General features: G+C 37.7%; 1 protein-coding gene and 1 long non-coding RNA gene across 4 annotated transcripts in view; one reads left to right on the top strand and one right to left on the bottom strand.

Moving 5' to 3' along the window:
- Positions 1–27,696, bottom strand: part of KIAA1328 (KIAA1328 ortholog) — a 355,769-nt gene that overhangs the window by 96,622 nt on the left and 231,451 nt on the right. The window lies entirely within an intron of this gene.
- LOC119511901 lies at positions 1,229–26,289 on the top strand. The gene is made up of 3 exons (XR_005212252.1): positions 1,229–1,377; positions 10,294–10,348; positions 26,163–26,289. It is a non-coding gene; the product is annotated as an uncharacterized LOC119511901 (long non-coding RNA).

The following is a 27,696-nucleotide window of genomic DNA, read 5'->3' on the forward strand; positions in this document are numbered from 1 at the left end:
GGTGTGCTGGGTAAAATAAAGGTCTTTGGAAGACAATAGGTACTTTGGAGGCAGGAAAGACAATGCTGATGTGAGTGGTATACAAAGGATAGCTTGCTGATGTGGCACAGTTAGGACTTCATAGTGCTTAATATTAGCTTTGGTGTCAGACAGAACTGGATACTGTATAGTTCTGATAGATGTGATTTCTTAAGTAAGTTACTTAACCTTTCTGGGCCTCCCTTCCTCATCTACAAAATGATGTTAGTAATAGAGCATAACTCAAATGATTGCTGTGAGGATTAAATTAATTAATTTATGTAAGATTTGTAGAAGAGTTCAGCACAAAAGTACTAAGTGTTAGTTTCTTATTATCATTATATCTATTACTATTAAATGAGGCAACATTTAAGATTTAGCACAACATCTGGCACATAGTAGGTATTAAGTTATTATAGCCTGGCTGAATGGATGGATGGTACAATTGCTGTGAATTACAGGGAAAGAATAGGCCATTTTTGGCAGGCAGAGATAACTAGGTTGGATCTGGACATGTTGAATTTGAGGGACCTTTAAATCATCAGGGCTAGATAAAATCATGCAGTAATAAGGGCAAGTTTGGATCTCAGACAGGAAAAGTTGGGACCTGAGATAAAGAGTTTAGGGTTATCAGCATAGAGATATGATCTATGCTAAAATCATGGAAATGAATTAAATTTCCCATAGAGAGAGGTCTACTGACAATAGGAAGAGGATGCAATTGTCAATATTTAGCCAGTAGGTAGAGGTAAAGGAAGCAGTAAAATACTTTGGGGGAGAGGATGCAAAAGCCAACAGGGGAGATAATCTCCAATAGAGAGATATGAGGAGAAAGAAGGAAAAACAGTGTAAAGAAAACAAGGGAATGAAAGAGATATCAGAAAGGTTAATAGTGTCACTGGCTAATTAGAAGTCAAGTAAGACAAGGAATGAAAAGAAGTAAAACCATTTGGCAATTAGGAGGATACTAGTGGTCAAGAAGAACATGGCTTTAGTTGAATGATATAGTAGACCAGGAATAAAAAGAAGGTGAGGAAGGGAAGAATGTTGGTTATGCTGTCAAGAAGTCTGGAATAAGAAAGATGGTGCAGTGGCTCAATGGCAAAGCAAATCAAAGATGAGGGTTTTGTTAGTTTTGTTTATATGTTTGTTTTTTTTAAGGAGAAGGATCCTTGAACATGCACATAGGCAGAGGAGAAGGAATGACATTCAAGAGAAAGAACCCGAAGAAGTAAGAGGAAACTAATGCAGTGAGAGAATCTGGGAATATAAGAAGGGAATGTGAATGAGGTGCTGATGTAGGAGACATTTGGATTCAAGATCCTTATTGGACCTCTAAAATCAGAACTCTGGAGAAAGGTCAGTGCTTAACACAAAAATATGAGCCTTACTATATAATTAGAGACTTGGGCAGACCTCATTTTTAGTAAAGGAACACTTTACTCTTGAATATATCACTAGATCTTAATTTGCTCCTTCACCAAGGGAATGTAGCTGGGATTTCATAAATTATAATATTTTTACTTTAATTCTGCCCAGAAGCAGCAGCAAATGAGGGAGAAAAAGTTGAGAAAAAAAAGAGATTGGTGATAAAGCTGTGCTAAATACAATACCATGCTATAGCCATCACCAAATAGCTAATTTAGAGGTCTTAGTTGTTTTAAAGCTAGAAATGTCTTCAGAATTTCTCTATGGTCTTCAATAAGAAAAAAAGTCTTTAAGTCAATTGATGTGTGTTTCAATGTAGAATGGTTACCTTTATTTTTAAAGTATGTAAAAGAAGTTTAACAGTTGAGAAGAAGAAAATGTCAATTAAATATAAACTAAGGAATACAAGTGTCAACAAAAGTATGAAGATTATCTGCTACACTAGTATCCCAGCAATGCTTTCCATGGGGATGCAGAGAGAAGAGGCCCAACATATATCCACCAAAGAAATAGTTTTAATTCAGAAGGCATCTGAGGTATTAAAACACCAGAACTTAGTTCATTGTTACCGCTTCCTTGTTTTTGGACCATTCACAGTCATTCAGTACAACGTTTTTGGGACTTATCCAAATTGCATACATCATTAGCTTGTTCTTTTTATTGCTATATGGTTATACCACAGTTCATTTATCCATTCACCCGAAGAAGGATATTTCTGTGGTTTCCAGGTTTTGGCTATTGCATATAACACTGCTATGAACATTCATCTAACTAAAGGGAAATTCCTAAACTTCAGTCAGAGAGTAAAGCAAGAAGTCTTCTGGCTCTTACCGATGATAACAGCATATTTGAAAAGGAGTCCTGTTCCTGTATCCTCAACAATGGTTTTGTGACAAACTATAACCACCATCCAAAGTTGTCTAGATCGAGTCATTCACAGTAAGGAAATGCTTATGCCCCCTTTCTTAAAGGAAAGTCAACATACCTTCAAATAGAGTACTTGAAAATTAAGTAAGAGTTCCAATTCCAACTGACCTTCCCCTTGGCCCATTCAAGACATCACCTTAACCCCACCTGATCAACAAGCATCACAAAAATAACTCATTTTACGCCATTTACAGAATTATGCATTTTGAGGTCTGACTGCTGAGTAAACAACTAGCAAAAGGATATCACGGGGCTTCCTTGTCTCTGAGGATAAAACAGAGCAAAGAATCTCTCTCTAGGGCTCTTATTATTATATAGGGTAAGGAAAACCATGCTGGGAAATGGGATTTATAGTCAATGGATTTTCTATAAAAACCTGAGACCACCAGCATAATAAAAGACCTTTTATGTTTTCATACACTCAAAATAACCATAAGTATATACACACCATTCTTCACTACAGAAGCCTCAGAACTGGCTAACAGCCACTGACACCACGTAGCTTTGGGTAAATGAATAGCAATTTTGAAATCCATTTTTTTTTTTTGTGCCAGTGGATGATATTCACAGAACCATCATCCACTGAAGGCAAATCAGACTATAATAGAAATTTGGGAAGAAAAAAACAAACCACAAAACAATATAACACAACAAAACAACAACAACAAAACAAGACACTTAGAAGGACCCAGATTTGGAGCAGCTGACTTTGACACAGAAAATCGTGGCGTTTTAAATGTCTGGGCCATGTCCTGGAACCCATTTGACCAGGAGCCCTCCAGCAGTATGAAAAGCCCCAGAGTATGCATAAGGAAAATATGAAAACCTTTAATTACCCTAGTGTGACTAGTTTAAGAGTAATCAATGATGCTACCTTAATATTAATAGTTATATATAATTTACACAAAATAGTTGCTGGTATGTTTTTCTCAAAGTTTTTTACTATCTGCATTATTGTATAGTTACCAAATGAATCATAGTTTTAAAATTCTGCAACTTGGTCCAGTTAAGTTGTGCTATTTTGCAAAAAAGATTCGTGCCTTTGTAGTAAGTGCATGTCATCAAAAAATGTCACTGTTAGGTGCCATGCTGGATTGCTTGTTTGGAGCAAAGTGAGAGATGGGAGCAGGAGGTTGCTAAATCGAGTATATAAGAACCACTCAGCCATGAAAAACAATCCACACAGCATACTATGTCTACTAGTTCATTCATTCAGAGATGGAGGCTCCACTCACATTGCTTAAAAGTGCTGCAACCACAGAACAAAAGGATCAGAAACCATGGTTCACAAAGTTGACTTCAGACAACACTACATAGGCATCTTTGGCAAGGGATGGGTAATTTTGACACTATTTTGAATCTATGGAGGCCTTAAAAATATGCAAAAACTATTTGCTAAAGATATTGATAGCATTATAAAATTATAACAAAATGTTTGTTATAGCATTATAACAAAATGTTTACTGAGTATCAGTTAGATTATAGCAGGACATGGAAGTCTCACAACATGCACAAACCTGAAAGTAGAAAGGACCATGTTTAATTGTTCCCAAACTAGATATCATTAGAATTATCTGGGTAATGTTCTGAAAATACATATTACTGGTCCATCCAGAGAAACTGTGATTTAGTAGGTGTGGGACTAAATGTCTTTGTGTTCATCCATTATTCTTCCTATAACATGGACTTTAGTTTCCATAGCTCTATGTGAAGGGACTAAATAATATCAATCCTTTTTAAATTCAATTTTATTGAAATATATTCACATACCATACTTTCATCCAAAGTGTACAATCAATTGTTCACAGTATTATCACATAGCTGTGCATTCATCACCAGAAACAATTTCTGAACATTTTCATTAATCCAAAAAATAGGAATAAGAATAAAAATAAAAGTAAAACAGAACTCCCAAAACATCTCATACTCCTTTTTCCCATTATTCATTTATTTTTTGTCCCCCTTTCCTTTTTTCTATTTATGTGTCCATACACTGGATAAAGGGAGTGTAAGCCACAAGGTTTTCACAATCACACAGTAACACCATATAAGCTATACAGTTATATGACCGTCTTCAAGAATCAAGGATACTGGATTGCAGTTCAACAAGTTTCAGGTATTTCTTTCTAGTTATTCCAGTATACTAAAAACTAAAAAGGGAAATCTATATAATGCATAAGAATAACCTGCAGAATGACCTCTCAACTCCATTTGGTATCTCTCAGTGTAAGAAAAAGGTTAAGTTTAGCTTTCACATAACAGTGACATGGAATAGGGGAAACAGAAGCTAAACACGACTAGCAGAAACTGACTCTGCGATTAGAGGGGAAGAAAGGGCCTCGAGTTAATGCCAGCACCTCATCTGGGTAAAAACAAGTAACAACCAAGGTCACTGAAATGTGAAGGAATATGAAGTATAATCAAGGCGGGTTAGTCAGCTCTCTCGGATAAACTATAACCTCTAATGTACCTAGTCAAAGGGGAAATGGGAGAGACCTGCGTGTTAGGCTTAGGAAATAAATTGTGCTGCCTCCTTTGTTCAGGGTGCCAACCATTTCATTTTCTTTTGGTCGGGTGCCCGCTCTTGCAAGAATGAAAATAAATTTCTTTTCTCCTCCACAATCAGGTAAGCCTTTGTTTTCTTCCAGGTACAACTCTGTTTCTAACATCAGTCACTGAAGCTTTGGTTTGTTTAATTTCTCTTCCTCCTTTTGGTCAGGAAGACTTTCTTAATCCCATGATGTCAGGTCCAAGCTCATCCCTGAGAGTTATGTCACATGTTGCCAGGGAGATTTATACATCCCTGGGAGTCATGTCTCACATAGCGGGGGAGGGCAGTGAGTTTACCTACTGAGTGGCCTTAGAGAGAGACAGGCCATATCTGAGCAACAAAAGAGGTTCTCTGGGGGTGATTCTTGGGCACCATTATAAGTAGGTTTAGCCTCTCCTTTGCAGTAACAAGCTTCATAAGGGCAAGCCCTAAGATTGAGGACTTGACTTACTACAATGGTATTTCCCAATGCTTGCGAAAATATCAGGAATTCCCCAGGTAGGGAAGTTTAGTATTTCCTTATTTTTCCTCATGCCCTCAAGGGGGCCCTGTAAATACTTTTTATTTTCTCCCCAAATTACTCTGTGATGTATCAGGGTTTCACAGTACCGTGTACAAACCAACCAGATCTCGCCCCTATTCAAGGTGTTTGAATAAACTGACCCTAAAAGTTAAATTATATAGCACGCTACAGAAAGTATAGATTTTGCACCAAATAAACATCTCTTCTTTTGGTCTCACATAGAAGTTGAGGTTTCAAAACACATCAATATCATCCTTTCCCTTTATTCTGGTTTACCTTAGTTCTAATCAAGTCCTTTTTGTTCATATCTCTAATTTAAGTCTGTTCTCTTTTTCAGCTTTTTAAAACATTTTCTGTATGGGGTAATGCTGACATTCACAGCTGATGAATTCTGGCTCTGAGTCTCAGGTGTCACCAGATAACTGAAATTCCAGGGACCAACCAGATTATACACAAACATCTCAGCATCTCACAATTTAAAGAAAACCACTACAACTTATGAATAGATGTGACTGCTGTAAGAGCTTACAATCTAGGAACCTTTACCATAAGCCCTCATCTAATAACCTATGCTCTCAGATTCAATTCGCAGAGTTTGCACATTATAGTTAGTCCATAATAGTGAGGTGTTATAATGTTTTGATTCTGCCTTATTTCACTAAACATTATGTCCTCTAGGTCCATTCACCTAGGTGTATACCTCACAACTTCATTTCTTCTTGCCGCCACTTGGTATTCCATTGTATGCATATACCACAGTTCACCATTCCGTTTATCAGTCCATGTACCCTTAAGCTACCTCCATCCATTGTGAATCATGAATATGACTGCCATAAACACTAGTGTGCAATGTCCACTCATGTCCTGGCTCTCAGTTCTTCCAAGTATATATACCTTCCAAGTATATATATACCTACTTGGTTGCAGGACGAAATGGCAACCCCATGGTTAGCTTCTTGTGGAACCACCACACTGCATCCAGCTGGGCTGCATCATTCTACTTCCCTACCGACAGGGAATAGGTACGTCCCTCTCTCCATATTTTCTCCAGCACTTGTATCCCTCCGTTTATTTTTAAAACAGTTTCATTCACACACCATACAATCCACCCTAAGTAAACAATCAATGATCCCCAGTATAATTACATAATTTTGCATTCACCACCACAATCTACAGGAGGACATTTCCATTTTCTCCCCCAAGAAAGAGGAAAAGGAGAAAAAAATGAATAAAAACACAAAAGATAGAATAAAAATAAAAATAAAAATAAAATACAACTCATTGTATTTTAAAATACAAGGTCAGACAACATAACCCCTACCAAGAATCCCATATTGATCCCTTATATCCCCCTCATAAGACATTTAGCTTTGGTATATTGCCTTTGTTACAATTAATGGAAACATCTTTCAATGTTACCATTAACTGTAGACTCTAGTTTGCATTGATTGTATTTTTTTACCCTATACAATCCAATTTTCAACATCTTGCAATGTTAACATTCATTTGCTCTCCTTCATTTAAAAACATTTTTACATTTGTACATTTAATCACCATCATTGACCACTCTAGGTTTTGCTATACAACTATATATATAGTCAGGGGGAGACTCTTAGGCACAATTAAAAGCAGGTTTAGCCTCTCCTTTGCAGTAATGAGCCTCATAAGGGCAAGTCCTGTGATAGAGGGTTCAGCACATCAAACTGCCAGTCCTCAATGTTTGTGAGAACAGCAGCAACACTCCAGGTGAGGAAGTCCAACACCTCTGCATATCCCTCCAGCTCCTCAGGGAGGCCCTGCATATTTAGTTTTATTCTCTGTCCAAATTGCTTTGGGATATGTTGCTATTTCACATTAACCTATGCAAACCTACCAGGTCGCACTTCCTATTAGAAGTTCCATGTAATTATGGTATTTGTTCCATGTAATTATGGTATTTGAATGAACTGTGTGAGTTAAATTGTTTAGGAAATATAGATCTTGCACCAACTAAACATCTCTTCCCTTGGTCTCACATGGAATTTGAAGTTTTAAAACACTCTCTGACTATCTTAACTAACTCACCCTTGCCTGGGTCAGTGCTGACAACTGAAAATGTCTGAGGCTTTCTCTAATGAGCTATGTAGAATGAGAGGGAAAAAAAAAAAGGAGAAAAAAGCAAGAAGTCCCCTTTTCAGAACCAGACCCCAGCCCTCCAGTTCACAAGGCAAGAACTGGAATTGGTACCTGGTTCTGTGTGCCCCTTTTCTTGGGACAAAGCCCTTTTCCAGTATTCTGATCTCAGTGGACTCCAAAAGCCTCTGTTTTTATTTATTTATGCAGTTTTTTTTTTTTTTTTCAACCAGCCCTGCATCCTCTCCACTAGGACAAATCTCTGCGTTCCTTTCCTGCTTGCTCCGGGTTTATCTCTGCTCATAGCATGTATTCAGTAGTCCAAATTTGTCAATTAAAACCGCAACTGGAGCTTGGTGGAGCTACATTCTCTTGCTCCTGGCAGGGACTTCTTTTTCCTACAGCAAAGTTTTGCAACTCAGCCTGCCATGCTGGTGGGGGAGGGCACCAGCTCTGCAGTTTGGGGGGCTCTACTTACAGTTCTATGCTGCGATCTCAGCTGTTCCACTCATTCCAGACTGGTGTATGATATTGTCCAGTCACGGATGTTCCCCCATCAGTTGTTCCAGACTATTTTCTAGTTGTTACTGGCTATTTACTAGTTGCTCTTAGAGACTAACTAAATTCCACACCTCCCTATGCCACCATCTTGCCCTGCCCACCCTATATTGATTATTTTAAAGATTTGATGAGACATTAGGAGTGTTTTATAAACTGTAAAGCACTAACATTTTATACGAATTTATATTATTATTAATTATCCAACCAAACCAAACTGGGGTTATGATGAATAGGACAGACTGAGGACAAAGCTCTGAATCACATGAATAGAACTAATCCCTGTCCTCCCATACCTGACCAGACTACCTAGAGAAAAATCAGTTTAAGCATGTTTAAAGACAGAGGGTGCCAGGGATGAATTCCATTAATTGTACTATGAAATGGTACACAATTTTTGTCTTGTCCAAAGGATATTATGAGACAGGGTTCAAATTCCTTTTGTGAAATCTAGAATTTTTTTCCTACCTCATTTCTCTGGTCTTCCAGTTCAGAAACCTTGCAAAAAAACACTGAGATTAGGCTATTTGTTTTTGTTGGCAAATAATTAAAAAAAAAAAAGTAATATAGGCATATTATTAAAAATTTTTAACATCACAACGTGTTAATGTAAACTAAAAGTTCTCTGGTCTATACTTGTTTTATTTCCATTTGTTTTTGTTGTGTTCTTCTGGTGCTTCCCACCACATATTATACACACACATCTATTTCTTAATTAATCAGCTTTAAAGAGTCTCTCTTCATTTCCTAATAGGAAAGATGAGCTCAGATTTCTCCCTCCTTTCTATCTTGTTTAACTAATGATATCATTCCAATTCTTTTAGTTACCCACATATCCTTAAATAATATACTGAATGCCTTATTTCTTGTTTCACCAACTTTAGAAACTATCTCTTAATTCCACACAAGGTAAGAGGAGGAAGTTTAGTGCCTCTACACTTCCACTTCTCTTAATACTGTTATCTCTGGCCATCTGTCAGCTATACCACCAACTGTACATTATTGGTATTCATAAGATTTATTCACCATTCTGTAACTATAATTATCTTCTGTGTTTGTCTACAGACTGATCATGAAAACTGAAAACCAATAAAAATTGTTTACCACATTATGATTATGTAAATACTACCTACCAAAAAGAGTAGGGTGATTAAAGTCTGAACAGGAGGAAATGTAATCACATTTCTAAACCTATTCTGCCTGAAGAAATCCCAATCTTAGGGTTAAATAGACTATTCTTAAACTTTGGTTGTTCACACCATGACACAAATTAAGTTGCCTCACATTTGGTGCACTCTGTTTCTGCATAACTTTTTTGTTTTTACTAAAGTTTCTAAGTATTCTTATTTTAAAAAATCAACATGAAAACAACTTTATTGATTTTCTTCAGAGAGTACAAATAAAAGACACTGAACATAAAAAGTAGAGGAAAATATAAGAAAGAACATAAAAGTAACTTGATAATTGTTTAAAGTTGAGAGTAATGATGATTGTAAACTAAGTGAAGATAATGGAAGAAACTGACCATTTTTCTTGGGAGAGAATATACATTAAGTCAAGTTAGGAACCCACTACTTAATAAATCAAGCCCTTGGCTTTAGACTTGCTCTTGTGAAATTTAAGGTTGTAAATAGGAGGCTGAGCCCTCTTATAATTATGCTTAAGAGGTGCTTCCAGGCAATCTCTTTGTTGCTCAGATGTGGCCTTTCTCTCTCCAAACCTTTGTAAAAGGCTGCTGGTTTTCCTAGATGCCCATTATCAAGATGAGGAAGTTCCCTCTGTTTGTAGTGCGCTGGAAATTTTACCACAAATGGATTTTGAATTTTGGCAAATGTCTTTGCTGCATCTATTGAAATGATCATCTGGTTTTTCTTTTAGTCTGATGATATAGTAAGTTACATGGATTTTCAAATGTTAATCTAACTTTGCATTTCTGGATAAACCCCACTTGGATGTGAAATATTCTTTTTATATAATGCTGGATTCAACTCCAAATATTTTGTTAAGAATTTCTGCATGTTAATGGGGGATACTGGCATGCAGTAAACTTTTCTGTAATCTTTTTCTGGTTTTGGTATCAGATTAATGGTGGCTTCAAGATGAATTCGAAAGTATTCCTTTCTCCTTCAACTTTTTGTAACTGTTTGGGTAAACTGTTATTATTTCTTCCTTAAAGGTTTGGTGGAAATCACTACTGAAGCCATTTGGACTGAAGTTTTCTTTGTTGGAAGGTATTTTAAACTATGAATTAAATTTCTCTAATAGAAATAAGGCTAATCAGGTTATTTATTTCTTAAATTGTTGAATTTATTGGCATAAAGTTGTTTTGATTGTCTTTTTGTCTTTTTAAATATGTGTAGCACCTGTAGTGATGTCCCCTCTTTCATTTTTGATAATGGCCATTTGTTATCATTTCTATCTTTTCTTGATTGTTCTGACTAGAGATTTGCTAATTTTATTGATCTTAAAGAACAAGATTTTGGTTCCACTGAATTTATCTATTATTTTTCTGTTTTCTTCTTCATTGATTTCCTCTCCTATCTTTCTTATCCCTTTTAACTGCTTATTTTGCATTTAATCTCTCCTTTTTCTAGTTTCTTATCGTGGAAGCTTAGATCATTGATGAAAAGACCTTTTTAATTGTGAAATATAAGCATTTAGTGCTACAAAATTCCTTCTAAAAACTCCTTTAGCTGCATCCCACAAGTTCTTATAAGTAGTATTTTCATCTTCATTCAGTTCCAAATTTTCAATTTTAGCTTTACAGCCATCTTGCTCTACAAAATAATTTATATTTTTATTAGATATGCATGTTGCCATTTTCCCTGAGGCCCTGCAAGCATGGTTGCTATCATTTTGTTAATTTTTGCCAATACAAAGAATGAGATTTGGTATCTCATTGGTTTTTCCTTGATGATTGAGAAGTCAGTCATGTAAGAATCTGGGGATAGACTATTCCAGGCAGAAGAAACTGCAAGCACAAAGGGCTTGGGATGAAAATAAGCTTAGCAAATTTGAGAAATTGAAAGGCTACTGTAGCTGGAGTAGACTGAGGCAGAATGACAGTAGTATAAAATGAAGCCAGAGAGGTATGCAAGGGCCACATCTCAAGGGCCTTGTAAACTGGGGTAGAGTTTAGATTTGTATTTCACATGTGACTTGAAGCCATTAGAGGGTTTTAAGCAGAGAAATGACATGATTCTGACATACACTTAAAAATAATCACCCTGACTGATGTTGTGGGGATGGACTGTAGGAATTAAAAGTAGAAATAGGAATGTCACCTAGTAGGAAACTGCAATAATCTGAGTGGAAATGGTGGTGGCTTGGATTAGGGTGGAAGCAACTGAAATAGAGGGAAAGCGATAGAATGTGGATATTTTGGAAGTAAGGTCAATAGAACTTGCTAATGAACTAGTGATGCAGGGTGAGGGAAAGAGGAAAATAAGTCAAAGATGTTTATACAGTTTTTGACTTGAGCAACTGGGTACAATCTGTGAAATGTGTGAGGTAAGAGGTACAAGTTTAGGTTTATTATTTTCCAAATGTATCTCTGTCACTTAGTGGTGTTCCGGAGGGAAGAGTGTTCAACCTGCCATCTTGTTTTCTTAGATCATAAATCATCTTATAATTAAGAATCATGTCTAGAATTAAAGTCTAATTTATTAGCCTAAAGTATGCAGAATCATCTTGTTTATTTTTTTTTTAAATTTATCCATCAACTAGCTTCCTAGAATCTCCATAGCTTTCTACAAATCCTGAATATTAATAATAAAGGTTCAGAAGTCTTGCATACAGGGACTTTTAATACCCTGAGATGTACATAAACTAAGCTGAAAGAATTGAATGCATATCTGTGTGTGTGTACTTAATTTTATTCACCTATCTTTAGCTTTAGTTTCTTATACCAACGGTTGTTCCACTATTTCTAGGCCAAAGATCATTCATCTTGAGAAGAAAAATAAGAATTGAGTAGTGCCCTCATTCCCTTTGACATGTGTTAACATATCATAGGTCCCAAACAATATGCCTATATTTTGTTTGTTCTTAATCCTTTAAACCAAATCAGATAAGCTACTTTGTCATCCACAGCATGTTTTAAGACCCTATACTTATTTTGGGATATAGTATATTTGATTGTATTCTCACTGTTCTTTGACATTCTCTTCTACCCACTCTTAGACACATCTTTCAATTTCTGTAGCTGCAGTCTAAAGAATTCTCTCTTAATTCCTCAAATAATCTATGTTTGCATGGTCAGGATTATACTTTTGACAGTTTCCCAGCTCACCTGACTCTTCCCCTTTAGGGTCTCAGGTCAAGAAACCATGTTTATCATTTCTCTGCTCTTCTTAAGTTTATGTTATGCATCTAATTATGAGCAGTTTTTATTTGCCAGAAGTAGGCTGAACACAGTGACTCTACTGGTTGCTCTCATGCCTTCTAGTATATGAAAGGCCATTAAGAATTATTAAGAGTGGAATAAGACTTCCAGTTTTCCTCTCCTTTGATTTTTACCCAAATTCTTCTCATTATAACAAGAGAAGAAAAATAAGGAGGAGAAGGAGGAGGAGGAAGAAGAAGAAAAGGTAGAGGAGGAGGGAATGCTTTCTCAAGTTTCACAACCACCTATCAAATATTCTTTAGAAAGGTTGGGGAAACTGACGCTTAAGAAGGTTAAATAATATGTCCAAGGTCATACAGCTAGTAAGTGGCAAAGTTGGGATTTGACCCCAAATCTCACTATAGAGCTTGAGCTATTAAATTATTGCATTACATTTCCCCTTCCCAGGATTATAGAATTCTACACACGGGTATATTTTCCTGACATACATCACTACTTCAATGCCCCACACTTCTACTTCTGTTTTTTTAAAGGGTAGTACAAATTCAGTATTTCTAAAATCAGGTGGACATGCAATACTATCAGATATCCTTTTTGTGTTTTCCTGGTCAGCTCTCTCTCCTTCCTTGAAGTTCTTCACAGCAGTTAATTCAAGCTTTCTCTATCCTTTTCAAATCTTCAATCCCACCCTCAATCACTCCTGTAACTTTCTTGCCTCTCCCACTATACTTAAGCAGACCATCTCACCTCCTGTTTTAGAGTAATACCAGATGAGAATACCCCCAATTACCTGCTACCAAACTACAAACTTACAAATACCTATCCTTTCCACATTCGACATTCTCTTCACTAAAGTTAACTTTTGTACCCGAGATTCAATGTACAGCACCTATATCTGTTGGATCTCATTTAATAGATTTTTCCCTTCTCTCTTCTATCTTCAATCTCTTCATTTTTACTGATTTCTTTCCATCTATATTTACATATCCTTTTGGCTCACCAAATACCTCCTTTAACTGTATACATGTAGCTACTGCTCCTTGTCTACTTTCCCTGTCATGACACAAGTTCCCTGCATTTGTCATTACCATTCCCTCACCTTCCAATCATTTCAAAGCCAGTATCTCCCATTCCCACCATCTATACTGCTAAATCCAGTAGGTACATTTTCATCTTTATCACACTTGCTCTTTCTGCATGACACAATGATCACCACTACCTTCTTTAAAACACTTTGTCCTCTTGGCTTCTATGATGTATTTTTCCTCCTGGTTTTCCACCAGTGTATTCCACTGCTCTCTCAGTCTCCTTTACATGCTCCTTTTCCTCTGCCCATTCCTGAAATGTTGCTATTATTTGGGGTTCTGTTATAGTCTCCCTTCTTTTTTATTCTGCCATGGCCTTCAAAAGCCAGCTAGGTAACATAAGGAAAGGTAGTCACATGAAGATAACAGAATGTTGGGGACTTAGACATATTGGAGCGCTCATGCTATCTAAATGCATTCAAATTTAAAATGTTTAAAAACAGTGTGCTGGCTAAACAATATGTCTGTGGACCAGATTCATTCTGGAGGCCTTTAGTTTAATTTTTCTGTTATAACATCCCTTCATTCATCTCATTCATTCACTCATCCCCTCAAATAACAAATACCATGCAGGCCTACCTCCCTTCACGCATCTTAAAGGGCAGTGGAAGTGGTTTCATTTTATTTTTTACACACTGAACATATAAAATCTCTTGCCAGATATTTTCTCATGCGAAATCTGGATACCTTCTTCTAGTCTGTTTGTCAAGTCATGGTTATTATACTATTTAGTATGTTCATTGTTTTATCTCACTAGCTCCTCTATATTTACTCTGAAGTTCTCTTGATTAGGACAGTTAGCTTGCATTGTTTCCCCAACATTATATAAAGTATTCCACTGACAGCTAAGAACCACTTATGAATTGAACAAAATTTCTGTAGTTCATCAGAATTATAAACTACCTCATGGCTAGGAATTGCACTTTCAGGCAGGACTGTAGCCTTTTCTGATCTCCTTGAGCATTCCTGGGCAAGCTTTCTGGATGAGCTGCCAGAACTTTTAAGTTAAGCCATTCCTTTCTTACACCATCCAGCATTTCTGTAATGCCACTTTACTAACAGAAGTTCAAGATTAAAATCCATTTATCAAGGAATTAGGGATAATTATCATTTCTTCTCACTCCCCTTTCTTTGCTGCAAAATCAATTCACTTTTTTTTTCATCTCAGCCAAAGTAACTTCTGTGTATCATTTTACAAAGAAAACATAAACAAACAAAAAACTCCTGATATTACTATTCTCATCAGAGACTTTTAATAGATGTTACTAGGATTCCATACAACTAAGTTCTGTTTACAATTCTCGCCCCTTTTCTTCTTATTGTTAAAATAGGGCAGCCACCATTAGATCACAGTGAGTTGTGATAGACTAATTAGCACATTTTAAAATCAAAATGAATTTAAAAAATCGATCCTTTCTATTATCCATTTGCCTTTTCTTCTTTTCTTTTTTTAAATGAAGTTTTTATTTTGGAATATTTTAGATTCTTGGCAAAGTTACAAAGATAATATAGAGAGTTCCCACATACCCTTCAACCAGCTTCCCCTAAAGTTAATATCTTATAATTCTTTGGTACCTTGTCATAACTATGAAACCAACATTATATATCACTATCAATTGAACTTCAGACTTTATTCAAATTAACCAGTTTTTACACTTTTGCCTTTTTGTTTGTATGTATTTAGGCTCCAGTCTTGTGAACCACAATACATTTTGTTATCATGTCTTCTTAGTCTCCTTTGGCCTGTGCCGGTTGCTCAGTCTTAGTTTTCATGACCTTAGTTGACCAATTCTGAGGAGTACTGGTCAACTATTTTGTATAATGTTCCTCAGTTTGGGTTTGTCCGATGTTTTTCCCATGATTAGTTGGGCATTATGGGTGTTGGGGAAGAATATTGCAGAGGTAAAGTTCCCATGTTATCACATTATCTCAGGGATTACATGATATAAGCATGACTAATCATTGGTGATATTAAACTTGAACATCTGGTTAAGGTAGTAGCTGGTTTGAATCTATTATGAACCCCAGAAAGCCATGTTCTTTTAATACAATCTTGTGGGTGCAGACTTATTGTGGGTGGGATCTTTTGATTAGATTATTTCCATGGAGATGTGACCCCACTCATTCAAGGTGGGTCTTAATTAGCTTACTGGCATCCTCTATGAGAGGATAAAAGGCAGAGACATTTTGAAGAGTGGTCAGAGATGCTTAGAGATAAAATGCCCAGAGACATTTTGGAGAAAGCAACAGAAACCAGAAGCCAACCCCGGGAAAGGCCCAGTAGACTCTGGCCATGTGCCTTCCCATGTGACAGTAGGGAACCCCAGAGGAACCCCATTGGTCTTTCTTCAGTGAAGGTTATCTTCTTCTTGATGCCTTAGTTTGGGACACTTATATGGCCTTAGAACTGTGAATCTGTAACCTAACAAATCCCCTTCGTAAAAGCCAATCCATTTCTGGTATTTTGCATTCCAGTAGCTCTAGCAAACTGGAACAGGTAGTTTTTGACAGATTTCTTCACTGTAAATTTATGGTTTACTTAACTAAATCTAGCTCACACTCAAGGGAGGGTGGGATTAAGCTCCACCTCCTGGAGAGGGAGATATCTACTTTATTATTTGAATTCTTCTGTAAGGAAAATTTGTCCATTCTCTTCCATTTATTTATACTTTGGGTTGTAATCCAATATATCACACTATCTTGTTGCTCAAATTGTTCCAGGTTTGGTCATTGGGAGCTCTTTTAAGCTGACTCCTGTATCCCTTTGACATGCCCCATCCTTTTGTTTTTTGAAACACTTTTCCCGCTTTCCTGGCTCCAGGCTCATCTTTTCTTTATCTGCTTGCAGAACTACAATGACCCCGTTTCTTCAAAGAGTCCTGGTTTCCTTTTTGGAGAATGGGATTTAGAAACCAAGATCTGGGAGTTGGGTGTGCCCATTGCTACTGTGCGCCACTGCTTCTGGGCTTAAGACAAAGCTAGAAAATGTATGTTATGTATTCTTATCCACGTCTATTTTATTTCTGTATGTATGTATATGTGGGCGTATAAATATGTGTCTTATGCTAAACGTGAGTTCACACTAATATTTCCAGCTTTAATCTAGTACCACAGGCTTCATTCTAGCCTTACTTACTTGCTCGTCTATAATTTCCCTCTATGTCCCTTTTAAACTGATAGATTGTAGCTACCTATCATGAGGTAGGCCAGATATATATATCTTATTGGAGTATATGCTTACTTTGGATAAGGATTTGCTTTTCCTACATGCAATACTTCTACTAAAACTACCACTCATGGACTTTGACTGCCTTATCCACCATCATGGTATTTCACACAGTATTGCTTCTGATCAAGCAATTCAGTGGCAATGGGCCCATGCTCTTGGAATTCACTAGATTTACCATGTTCCCCATTATCCTACAAAAGCTGGCTTGCTAGAATGGTGGAATGGCTTTTTAAAGACCTAGTTACACCATCAGGTAAGTGGCAATACCTTGTGGGACTGAGGAAATGTCCTCTGGGATGCCATATATGCTCTAAATCAGTGTCTAGTATTTGGTGCCATTATCCCACAGACAGAATTCACAGATCCAAGAAACAAAGGGTAGAAATGGGAGTGGCTCTACTCACTATTACTCCGAGTGATCCACTAGCAAAATTTTTGCTTTCCTTCCCCTCATGACCTTAGTCTCTGTTAATCTTGAGGTCTTAGCTCAAAAACAGGAATGCTTCAACCAGGAGACACCACAATGATCTCACTAAACTGGAAGCTGAGACTGCCACTCACCCATTTGGGCTTCTCATACCTCTGAATCAACAGGCAAAGAAGGGGGTCACTGTACTGGCTGGGGTGATTGATCCTGATTACCAAGGGGAATTGGGCTGCCACACAGTGGGAGGTAAGAAAGAATATTTCTGGAATTCAGGAGATCCTTTAAGATGTCTCTTAGTACTACCATGTCCTGTAATTTAAGTCAATGGAAAACTACAACAACCCAATTCAGTCAGGACTGCTAATGGCCCAGACCCTTCAGGAATGAAGGTTTGGGTCACCCTACCAAAGAAAAAATCAAGACCAGCTGAGTGCTTGCTGATGGCAAAGGGGGTAGGAAATGAATGAGTAGTGGAATAAAGTAGTTATAAATACAAACTACAACCATGTGACCAGTTGCTGAGTTGAGGACAGTAATAGTTATGAGTATTTCTTATTTTGTTATGAATATTTATATATATATGTAGCAAATACTTTTGTTTTTTTCTCTTATCCCTTTATCATCTAACACAAAATGCATTAATAATGGTTATCTTTATATCACAGTATTTAAGTTATAGGGTATCAAAGGATAATGACCGTCACTCAAGGACTTTGAATCCTCTGTTGGGGACAGGATATGCAGGACAGTTGTTGTATTATGTTAGTTGGAAGAATAAGTTTACTATTGTCTTTATTTGGAGATTAAGTATGGTTTAAGGAAATGTCTACAGGTGCCACGTTGACAAGGGATAGACCGTGATGGTTTTTTTTGTGTCAGCTTGACTAGGCTATAGTCTCCAGTTAACCAATCAAACAGTAGTTTAAGTGTTGGTGTGAAGGTATTTTGTACATGTGATTAAAGTCCATAATCCTCTTTAATCTATATGGCACTCTTTCAATTTCTTGAAAAGCTTTAAGAACAGAGGTAAGGATTCATGAAGAAGAAATTTCCTCTGTAGATAGCAGCTTCAGGCTGTGCCTGAGAGTTCCAGCCTGTGCAATGGATTTCAGACTTGCCTATGTAGCCCCTACAATCAAGTAAGCCGATCACTTGCAACAAATCTCTTAATATATATCTCCTGCTGGTTTGGTTTCTCTGGTTGAACCCTGACTGATATAAAACTCTACCAAGCCACATGATATAACAGAAAACAAAACAAGACATTCTCTTCCCATAAAATAGCCCATGGCTCAGATTCAAGATTAAATGATTAAGGCTTGTGCAAACTGAGTATCAAAGGAGAAAATGCCAAAAAGCAAAAACAACATAAAAATAGATCCTCTTCAACATAGGAGCAATGTAAAAAAATAAATGAGTTGAGTTCAGTATAAAATTTTCTCTATAAGATTATCAAAAATTAGTGCTGTTTCATATGTAATGGCCAGTTCTTCTGAGACAGGCATCCACCTACAACAAATTACCATGGGTCAATCAAGATCACAATCATACTCTCAGATACTTCATGACCAAAATGCATGCTCAGAAACAGTCATTTTCTTCAGTGCTTATCTTCAAATTATCCTCCATCTATCCTATCTCCACAGGAAGTTTCTACACACTAATGCTTCTACCAATAAAATAATGTTCTTGTTTTTGAAATCTTTGTGTTTGTGTTCTCCCTGTGCATATTCAGTTGTCCTGAATCCAAATATCAATTTTTAAAGTATTTCCATGCAGTTAAAAAAGCAGATTGAAGCTATTGTTAACTAAAAGTAAAAACTTTTTACATCAGCAAAAATTACATATCCCTTCTGAGAACTCCTGGGACTTCCAAAACAAGAATAAATAAATTGACTTAATCAATATTCTTAACCTTTTTCTCCACATTCATTTACAGGCACATAAGAGTCTTATATGCCAATATGAGGTTCGGGGAAAATGCTTTTGGCTACCATCCACCTTGTCTTACCCCTTATTTCCTCCTCCCACTGCAAAATATCTTGTTTTGTACAAACTTCATTTGTACAAATGGAACACAGCAATGTGTTTATAGAAAAATCTCACATACTTGTAGAAAGAAACAGGGAATCAAGACCTGGACATATTTTATCAATTAGATCATAATATCTAGAAACAGTCCTTTGGGTTTTATCAAAGAGTTGATATGGCAACTAAAGCTACAATTGTAGATGTCAGACTAATCTCCAATCTAGGGTGTCTGCAAAAAATGCTAAAAACAAACGATAATTTCTAACTGGCTGACAATTTTCTTCTGTTGTCCAAGACTGCTGTTTTTCTCTATTTTCTGGGAAATAATGCTCACAATCCAAGATGCTGTCCCTGCTTCATATTGTGACAAGAACACATACATTTCAGATTGAAGCAGGACAGGCAGTTACTGTCTTAAAAAAAAAAGCAAACTGCTCTCATTCCATATAAATCTGGAAATGAAGTTATCTTAAACAAGCAGACTCAAGCGACAATGAAACATCCAATTCCCCAATCCCACTAATATTGCTGGCTGGGAAGAAAATTACTTTTACAAAGATTTGTATAAATACATTAAAGGCTGCTATTCTATCCACTATTCTATCCATTTAGAATTACCTATGTAACAGATAGAAGCATATATTATATTATATATATATATATAATTTATTAATCCATTTCCTTGTATTTAATGAGTGGTAGCAGCAACTCTCTCCAGGAAATTTTCCTCTAATTTCTATAGATGGTGCTCTCTATTCCCCACCCTTATACACTTAGAAGTTAGATCCTAGAAAATAATCCATCATCCTGAAAAGTCTATTGTTCCAGTTTGCTAATGCTGCCTTTTTGCAAAACAACAGAAATGGATTGGCTTTAATAAAGGGGGCTTATTTGGTTACAAATTTACAGTCTTAAGGCCATAAAGTATCCAAGGTAAGTCATCAACAATTGGGTACCTTCACTGGAGGATGGTCAATGGTGTACAGAAAAACTCGGTTAGCTCGGAAGGCATGTGGCTGGTGCCTGCCCCAGAGTTCTGGTTTTAAAATGGCTTCTCTCCCAGGACATTCCTCTCTAGGCCTGCAGTTCCTCAAAAATGTCACTCTTAGTTGCTCTTGGAGCATTTTTCCTCTCTTGGCTTTTCCCTTAAATTTGAAGGAGAGTTTTGCTGGATAAAGTATTCTTGGTTGGAAATTTTCTCTCTCTCAGGATTTTAAATATGTCATGCCACTGCTCTTCTCGCCTCCATGGTGGCCGCTGAGTAGTCACTACTTAGTCTTATGTTGTTTCCTTTGTATGTGGTGAATTGCTTTTCTCTTGCTGCTTTCTGAACTTGCTCCTTCTCTTCAGTAGTTGAGAGTCTGATCAGAATATGTTTTGGAGTGGGTTTATTTGGATTTATTCTATTTGGGGTTCGCTGGGCATTTATGCTTTGTGTATTTATATTGTGTAGAAGGTTTGTGAAGTTTTCCCTAACAATTTCTTTGAATACTCTTTCTAGACCTTTATCCTTCTCTTCCCCTTCTGGGACACCAATGAGTCTTAAATTTGGACGTTTTATTTTATCGATCATATCCCTGAGATCCATTTTGATTTTTTTGATTTTTTTCTTCATTCTTTCTTTTGTTCTTTCATTTTCTGTTCTGTGGTCCTCTAGGACACTGAATCGTTGTTCACCTTCCTCTAATCTTGTATTGAGTATCTAGTGTCTTTTTAATTTGGCCAACAGTTTCTTTTATTTCCATAAGATCATCTATTTTTTTATTTACTCTTGCAATTTCTTCTTTATGCTCTTCTAGGGTCTTCTTTATGTCCTTTATATCCTGTGCCATGTTCTCATTCCTTTGATTGTAAGTCCTTTGATTAACACTGCTCCAAGTACCTGTGTCTCTTCTGATATTTTGAGTTTGGGTGTATTTGGGAATTGGGTTACTCCATATCAACTGTTTTTATCAGATGCTTTAAGATTTTTCTGTTGTTTTTGGCCTCGTTGGCATTTGCTTTGCTTGATAGGAAGGGTTCTTTCAAGTTGTAAAACAATACAACTTGTGGGGTTGGGTGTGTCTGGGTGGTTAGGGAGGCAGAGGCAGCTTTAATAATCAAACCTCCCAGGTGTTCCCAGAGATTCAAGGCTGTTTGCAGCAAGATTCTAAGCCTTCATTTCAGTTTTGCCCCAGATTTTCTCTGCCGCTGACCCACAACTCCCTGGCGTTGATGTAGCATCCCTGCGTTTTCCAAGTGGGCCCCCCTTCTTAGCTGTGATCTTCCAGGACCTCTGCTGAGGGAAGGCTGTGCTACATCATAAGTGCGCGTCGTTCCTCAAGGGAAGCCCCAGGCCGCCAGGCCGTGCAGGGGTGCCTCCCAGCCTGATGCAAAGATGGCTGAATGGGGCATCTCAACCCCCCCACCCCTTTTCGCACAGCTCTGCCTTCCCAGCTCCGGGACAACTAGCTGTGTATGCACCCAAGGCCACTGTCCACAGCCGATATTATGGTGTCTGCGCAGTGCTGTGGGATACACTCCCCGTCACACTGGGTTTCCTGGTGCGGCTCTGGACTGTGGGTACAGCCCCAGGCAGGAGTGTCTCCAGCCCACCAGGGAGCCGGCTGCTCTCCCTCTCTGCCCCCAGCCCTGAGGGAATCAAGCAAGCAGTCTATCCTCCATGCCAGACACAGAGAGGTTGGCACAACCCATTCCTGCCGTGCTTCACTGCGCGGTTCTCACCGTCGTAACTGCAGCCACTCCTGTTTTTTTTTTTTAAAAAAGAACTAGTCCGTCTCCAAATGCCAACCCCCGGTTTCCCCACACCACAGCACGGCCACGGGGCTTTCAGTCGGCTTACTCACTGGTTTCAGAATGCAGACTCCCAGTTTCACCAAAATGCATGGTCCCTGTGGTTTTTAGCAGATCTTGTCCAGCTGATGCATCACTGAAATTGGTGCTCTTGGGGTCACTTTCCTGGTTTTTATCTAGTAGTTTTTCACGGAGGTGTTTTTTTGCCCTGTCTCACCTAGACGCCATCTTAGGTTCTTTCCATCTGGATTGGCTTTTATAAAGGAGATTTATTTGGTTACAAATTTACAGTCTTAAGGCCATAAAAATGTCCAAGGTATGGTACCAGCAATAGGGTACCTTCAATGAAGGAAAGCCAGTAGTGTCTGGAAAAAAACTCTGTTAGGTGGGAAAGGCATTGTGGTTAGCATTCTGCTTGATCCTGGATTATGTTCCCAGCTTCTCTCTTAGCTCCTGTGCCATCTTTCAAAAATGTTGCTCTTGGGGTAATGTTGTCCCTCTCTTAGCTTTTTTGGAGCAAACATCTGCTTTCAATGGCTGTCTTCAAAATGTCCTCTAAGTTGCAGATCTGAGTTTCCTTCTGTTTGTCAGCTCTTTTATATGGCTCTGGTGATTCAATTAAGACCCACCTACACCTCCATGGGAAATTATCCAATCAAAGGTCTTGCCCACAGTTGACTGAGTCACATCTCCATGGAAACACTCAATCAATAGGTTCCAACCTAATCAACACTAATACGTCTGACCCCTCAAGATTGCATTAAAGAACATGGCATTTTGGGGGGACATAATACATCCAAACAGGCACAGGTACCTTCACTGAAAGATGGCCATTGAATGTCCAGAAAAACTCTGTTAGCTGGGAAGGCACATGGGCTGGCATCTGCTGATCCTGGGTTGTGTTCCAGCTCCTCTCAGCTCCTGTAAGTTCTTGGTTCTTTCTCCCAGGATGTCCTCTCCTAAGTGGCCTGGGGGTCCTGTCTTAGCACATCTTGGGGCAAACTCTGGGCTTCATCTCTTAGCTAAACGTTCTTCTGTCTGCATCTTCAAGCATGTCTAAGCATCAGTGTCAGTGGTCTGAAATGCCAAGCATCTCTGAGTTAAGCCAGCAAGCAATCTGTCTCCTTCATTTTTGAATAATAGCTTTACTGGATATAGAATTCTTGGTTGACATTTTTTTCCTTTGAGTGCTTTGAATATTTTATTATCCCACTGCCTCCTGGCCTTCATTGCTTTTTCTGAGAAGTTAGCTGTTAATCTTAAGAGTCCCTTGTAAGTGATGCATCATTTTTCTCTTGCTGCTTTCAAGGTTTTCTCCTTGTCTTTGATGCTCAGTAATTTTAATAAGTTGTGATATCAAACCTTCATTTAACTTCATATAAAATGAGTCATATAAATAGACTCTATAAGGATGAGGTATATTCCACTTCTGTGAAAATATTATAAATCAAACCTCCTTCTCTCCATTTATTGAAGATGCTTTTTGTTGCAGATGGAGCTCTAGAATAAAACCTCCTTTTGTGTGAGATAGTTACACCTTGTGTGTTGGTTTGGAGCCGTTACGTACCCCAGAAAACGCATGTTTTTTTAATCCAATCTTGTGGGGGCAGACCTAATTATGGGTAAGACCTTTTGATTAGATTGTTTCCATGGAGAAGTGACCACACCCATGCAAGGTGGGCCTTTATCCTTTACTGGAGTCCTTTAAGAGAGCTCACGGAGAGAGAGAGAGAGAGCTTAGAGAAGCTATGAGAGAAGCTGAGAGAGACATTTTGGAGAAAGCTCAGAGAAGCTAAGATATGTAATCCAGAGTATGCCCCCAGGAGAAGCTAAGAGAGAAGCTAACACAGAAGCCCAGAGACATTTTGGAGAAAGCCACGGAAACCAGAAGCTAAACCTAGGAAAGGACTGGCAGATTCTGGCCATGGGCCTTCCCATGTGACAGAGGAACCCCAGATGTCATCAGCCTTTCTTCAGAGAAGGTATTGTCCTGTTGATTCCTTAATTGGGACATTTTCATGGCCTTAGAATGGTAAAATTGTGAACTAATAACTCCCCATTATAAGAGCCAATCCATTTCTGGTATTTTGCATTCTTGGCAGATTTAGCAAACTGAAACACCTTACAACTTATTACCTTAACTGTAGCAAATAGTTATGTAAACCAGAGTTGAGCCTGGCAAGAATTTGCTGAGGCAATTTATTTTAAACGGAGTGAAGTGTATCACATACTGAAAAAAAAAAAAAAAGTAATGTTGTGGATCTCTTTATGTTTAACCTTATCGGAGTTCACTGGAAGCTTCTTGGATATATATTGTTATTGTTTTTTGATAAATTGTGGATTGTTTTAAGCCATTATTTCTTTCATTATGTTTTTCTTCTCCTTTTTTTTTCTCTCTTTTCCTTCCAGACTTCCCATTATGGATATGTTGGTGTGGTTAATGGTGTCTCACATTTCTCTGAGGTTCTCTTCATTCTTCTTCATTCTTTTTTCTCTCTGTTCTTTGGGTTACCCAATGTCTATCAATCTATATATTTAGTTTGCTAATTCTTTCTTCTGCCAGTTCAAATTTATGGCTGAGCCCCTCTGTGAATTTTTTACTTTACTGTGCTTTTTAATTCCAGCATTCCCATTTGGTTGTTTTTAAAAAATTTCTGATCTCTATTGGTATTCTATATTTGATGAGACACTGTCAACATATCTTCCTCTCCTTTAATCAAGCTTTCCTTTAGTTCTGTGAACATGGTTCCTTTGAAATCTTTTTCTGTTAGGTTAACATCTGGTTGATCTCATAGGCAGTTTGTTGCCTGCACCCCCCCCCCCCACAGGTGTAGGGTTATGGTTTCCTCTTTCTTTGCTTGTCTCACTCATCATTTTTGTTGGAAACTGGACATTTTAGATAACATATTGTAACAACTTTGGGTACTAGTCTTAGCCTGTGAGGCTTATTATTTACTTGTTTGTTTGGTTAATGACAGGCTGGATTATTTTAGTGAAGTCTATCTGAATGTTAAAACCATCTATCCCAGGTGTTGCTCTTCTGGGAGTGTGGCTTTCCCCAAGGCATCTACTTCTCCCACCCTAGTCAAAGCCATAATCATCCCTCAGCTGGACTTCTGCAGAGGTTTTCTAAGTGGTCTACTTTATTCTTACCCCCTTACAATCTATTTTCCACAACAGTTGGAAAGATCATTTATTCCAGCTTGCTAATGCTGCCAGATTGCAAAACATCAGAAATGGATTGGCTTTTATAAAGGGGGTTTATTTGGTTACACAGTTACAGTCTTAAGGCCATAAAGTGTCCTAGGTAACATATCAACAATCGGGTATGTTCACTGGAGGATGGCCAATGGTGTCAGGAAAACCTCTGTTAGCTGGGAAGGCACATGGCTGGTGTCTGCTCCAAGTTCTGGTTTCAAAATGGCTTTCTCCCAGGATGTTCCTCTCTAGGTTGCAGCTCCTCTTCAAAATGTCACTCTCAGTTACTCTTGGGGCATTTGGTCCTCTCTTAGCTTCTCCAGAGCAAGAGTCTGCCTTTCATTGGCCGTCTTCAAACTGTCTCTCATCTGCAGCTCCTCTCTCAGCTCCTGTGTGTTCTGCAAAGTGTCCCTCTTGGCTGTAGCAAGCTCGCTCCTTCTGTCTGAGTTTATATAGTGCTCTAGTAAACTAATCAAGGCCCATGCCGAATGGGTGGGGCCACACCTCCATGGAAATTATCTAATCAGAGTTATCACCTACAGTTGGGTGGGTTGCATCTCCACGGAAACTCTCAATCAAGGAATTACAATCTAATCAACACTATATGTCTGCCCCCACAAGATTGCATCAAAGAATCTGGCTTTTGACGGGACATAATACATCCAAACTGGCACATCATTCTAAAATAGCAATCAGAATCCTTGTCAAAAATTTTTCAAGTATTCCTCAATGGGGAGGTAGAAAGAAACAACACCACCACCAACAGAAAAACCCAAAACAACAACAATCTTGCTTACAGACTGGTTAGAAAGGGAAAGGAAGAGAGAGAAATCAAGGACTTTTTTTGAATAGAGCAGGTAGTGCTTTTGTTTCTATGACACTTGCACTAGCCTGCTGCTCTGTCAACTTTTCATATTGTTTTTCCTTCTTCTTTCAGATTCCCACATGAAGACATTTGCTAATTCCTTCATTTATACGTAAGGGGGATTAGCAGTAATCTTAAAAATCTCATGGCCAAGTACTGGTGAGACTAAAATCTGGCATTCTTGGCCCTTATCCAGTGGTTCTTCAAAAAAAATCAAATAATCGTCTTCACCATAAAATCAGTTTCTTTAACCTGACTGTTTTATTCTCTCAATCACATGGGTCTAAGACCTTTGGCTTGATATTTAAAACTTTTCATAACCTAACCTAATTTACCTTGTTAGCATCATCTTTTCTTGCTCTTATGGTCAAACTAAAATATATGTACTGCTTTTCCCCCTACATACCATGTGATTTCCTTCCTTTAATCTCTCCCTCAACCTCTTCTCTTCTCACCTAAAACACACACCCAATAGATAACCCTGGCTTATCAAAATTCTACTGTATCTTTTAGGACTTTACCTCAAATAGTACCTTTTCCAAAAACCTTTTCTTAATTTCTTTGTGATTCTTCTATAAACACTTATATTCTGTATAGATGATAAATATTTGTATATTTGACTTACTACACTGTTAGAGTTCTTAAAGGTAGGGACATCTCTATATCTCTGGTAGTACCCAACAAGGTATATATACATATATATTTTTCCAGAGACAAAGGTATTACTCACAGCAACCACAGCAGCCACAGGATCATCATTTGTGCCCATTTCCCAAGCCTCAATTACCGCCAAAAGAATGACACCTCCAGCACTGGTAAAGGTCTCCTTCCCTCACTCTGTGTATCACCAATGCATACTCTGTGGCTTTTACAAATCTTGGACTTGCGTGGAAAAGAAATGGCCAAACCATACCTATTCAGAACTATAGCATCCAATTAACCCAGACATGGATTGCTTTGTCCTTCCAAGTGAATCCCTACTCTTTTAATTAACAGGGTAAGAATCAGACATTAGCTTGCTTGGGCCCAGGGAAGCCCTAGATGAGTGCCTAGGAAGGTATTTTTTAAATAGTAGGTGTTCAATGAAAATTTTGTTGAATTGCTAATATCATATGAAAGCACAAAGATGATAAAATTTTTAGCAGTCTGGAGAATTATAAAATGCTAATTTATAAGGGTCATCTTTGAATAGCCCAAAACACAAACAACAACAATTAAAAAAACCTAAAAACAAGCTGGAGAACCTATAAGCAATCAGAGTTGCCTATGACTTTTTAAGTCATTACCATCTTTCATGTGATAATCCCTATCAATGGTTTGGCTCAGCTGTACCCTACTATTTGTTCTTATTTGTCATTATGGGCTCACATAGTATTTATTCCCATTCTATAGTATTTATGCAGGAAGGCAGCTATGTAAGCTCCCTTGCCTGTGATTCTTCCCACAGATAATAGAAAATAAATTGCAATTAGATTTTGGTAATTGTGTATAATTAACTCAAAATGAGCTGTTAATTATAAAAAATATGTATTTTACTTCCTCATTATCTCATTTATTTTAGCTCCAAATTCTTAATGCCTCACTTGAGTAAGTTTAATATTTTAAA

This window comes from Choloepus didactylus, chromosome 16, assembly GCF_015220235.1.
Source record: "Choloepus didactylus isolate mChoDid1 chromosome 16, mChoDid1.pri, whole genome shotgun sequence".
Classification (NCBI taxonomy): domain Eukaryota; kingdom Metazoa; phylum Chordata; class Mammalia; order Pilosa; family Megalonychidae; genus Choloepus; species Choloepus didactylus.